General features: G+C 40.1%; 1 pseudogene; it reads right to left on the reverse strand.

Moving 5' to 3' along the window:
- Window positions 1-1,497: 1,497 nt before the first annotated feature.
- Window positions 1,498-1,887, reverse strand: LOC129150081 (60S ribosomal protein L32-like; annotated as a pseudogene).
- Window positions 1,888-2,594: the final 707 nt, after the last annotated feature.

Below are 2,594 nucleotides of genomic sequence, written 5' to 3' on the forward strand. Positions count from 1 at the left end.
GAATAGAAGCATGGAAACTACTGAACAATAAGAGAGCCCTGTGTGGTTTTTCTTAGTGGTTAGTTATAGCATCGTCCTGCAGACCAAAGGGTCAAGAGTTTGATTTCCAGTCAAGGGCATATACCTTGGTTGTGGATTCAGTCCCCAGCCCGGGTCCGGGCCATGCGAGAGGCAACCAATCAACGTGTCGCTGTCATGACAATGTTTCTCTCTCTCCTCTCCTGCCTCCCTTCTACTATGTCTAAAAAAATCAATGGAAAAAAAAATCTTTGGAGGAGGATTTAAAAAATAATTGATTTTAAAAGAGCAATAAGAGTAAATATGCTGGTAAACAATGAATATTCATTATATAAAGCAATTACTGTTATGCCGAACTTATTTGTAGCATTAAAATGCCTGACAACTATAATGTAAAAGGTCAAAGTACAGGTAAACAGGTTTTAAAGTAGCTAAGATTTTAGCATTATAAAGTAATTGGCAACTTTCTTTCTCATTATACATTTGATTATTTTGAATTTCCTCCAACACCCTACCAAATGCCTTTTCCCTTTAAAACTATGTTCCTAGATGAACTTGCTTCCTATTCATAAAGAATATTCTGACTTTTTTATCTTGTAGTTACTCACAATCAAATTATAGACATACAAAAATATCTGTTTTTATTTAGAAACTAGAGGCCCGATGCACAAAATTTGTGCACGGGGGTGTGTGTCCCTCAGCCCAGCCTGCACCCTCTCCAATCTGAGACCTCTCGAGGGATCTCACTAGAATCGGGCCTAAATGGGCAGTCGGACATCCCTCTCACAATCCAGGACTGCTGGCTCCCAACTGCTCGCCTGCCTGCCTTCCTGATTGCCCCTAACCACTTTTGCCTGCCAGCCTGATCACCCCCTAACCACTCCCCTGCCAGTCTGATTGATGCCTAACTGCTCCCCTGTCAGCCTAATTACCCCTAACTGCCTTCCCCTGCCAGCCAGGTCACCCCTCAACTGCTCTCCCCTGCAGGCCTGGGTTTCCCCCAACTGCCCTCCCCTGCAGGCTTGATAGCCCCCAACTTCCTTCCTCTGCTGGCCTGGTCACCCCTAACTGCCCTCCCCTGCAGGCTTGATAGCCCCCAAATGCCCTCTCTTGCAGGCCTGGTTCCTCCCAACTGCCCTCCTCTGCTGGCCATCTTGTGGTGGTCCTCTTGTGTCCACATGGGGGCAGCCATCTTTGACCACATGGGGGCAGCCATCTTGTGTGTTAGAGTGATGGTCAATTTGCATATTACTCTTTTATTAGCTAGGATAGCTAGGATTGAAAATGTTGAAGATACATTCTTTATACTGAAGTGACTTATGATGTCCCTTTGCATTGTGAACTCTTAGCAGATCCTGTTTCTTTACTCTGTTAGGTCAGACATTCCCAAATCAGTGCTGCCTTTCTTTCTCTTTCTTTCTTTTTTGGGGGCAGAATTTATGATTTTATTAACACAAATACAATGTGCACACAATATGTCTATTCATTTTCTTTGTTGCACAGCCTGGCATTGGGATTGGTGTCTGATGGCCAGCTGGGCTGCTCTTTCCACAATGGCTTTGAGGTTATCTGAGGAGACGCTGTGAGCAATATCAGTACAGTAAGGTTTGTTCCATATCAGCAGCACTTCAAGCTCTTTGACGTTGTGGACCAGAAACTTCTGAAAGCCCGTGGACAGCATGTGCTTTGTTTTCTTGTTGCTCCCATAGCCAATGTTGGGCGTCAAGATGTGGCCCTTGAATCAATTCCTCTTGGTTTCCACCAGTTGCACTTAATTTTGACATATCGGTCTGACTGGTGCCAGATGAACTTCTTGGTTCTCTTTTGGACAATTTTGGGTTTCACAAGGGGTCTGAGGGAAGCTATCATGCTAAGTAGGAGATGGTTGCCACCTCCACTGGCAGTGCCGAGGAAGAGCTGTGCTGCCTTTCTTGATGTAGTTTCTATACTTTATACTACAGCATTTATGGCTGTTGATATAGTTTATCATATGTTCTCAGGATTTGGCTTGAGTAGGTTACTCCATGGCTTCTGAAACTTGGAAGTGATTAATATATAAGCCTGTACAGATGGTATCAAGTGATGCTTAGGTTGTCTTGACCTAAATAGAAGATCTCAGAATGTAATAATTTTTCTTTAAATGATGGCTCATGAAACTTTATGGATGTTCAGAAGTAATACAGTTACTTTTTGAGAGAACTATAAAAGGATCCAAACTTAAGAGACTAGATGTTGCATATATATATATATATATATATATATATATATATATATATATATATAATCATATATAGAAAACACTTTAAAGAGCTTATCACAAGAATGGAGATAAATGTATTCTTTAGAGCAGTTTCCTCTGCTTTTTGTTTACTCTTTTCTCTTACTTTTAGAACCAATGAAATATAAAACTGATGTAGTATTAACCTTTAAAATAAGTATTCAAATTATCAATTTATATTATTACATTAAATGACATAAAGATTTAGTATAATTTTAATCAGAAAATATTTTTATAAAAATTAGTCTGTTTCAATAATATAGTTTTTAAAAATTTGCATTTACCTCAATTATCCAAA

Source organism: Eptesicus fuscus, chromosome 8, assembly GCF_027574615.1.
Source record: "Eptesicus fuscus isolate TK198812 chromosome 8, DD_ASM_mEF_20220401, whole genome shotgun sequence".
Classification (NCBI taxonomy): Eukaryota; Metazoa; Chordata; class Mammalia; order Chiroptera; family Vespertilionidae; genus Eptesicus; species Eptesicus fuscus.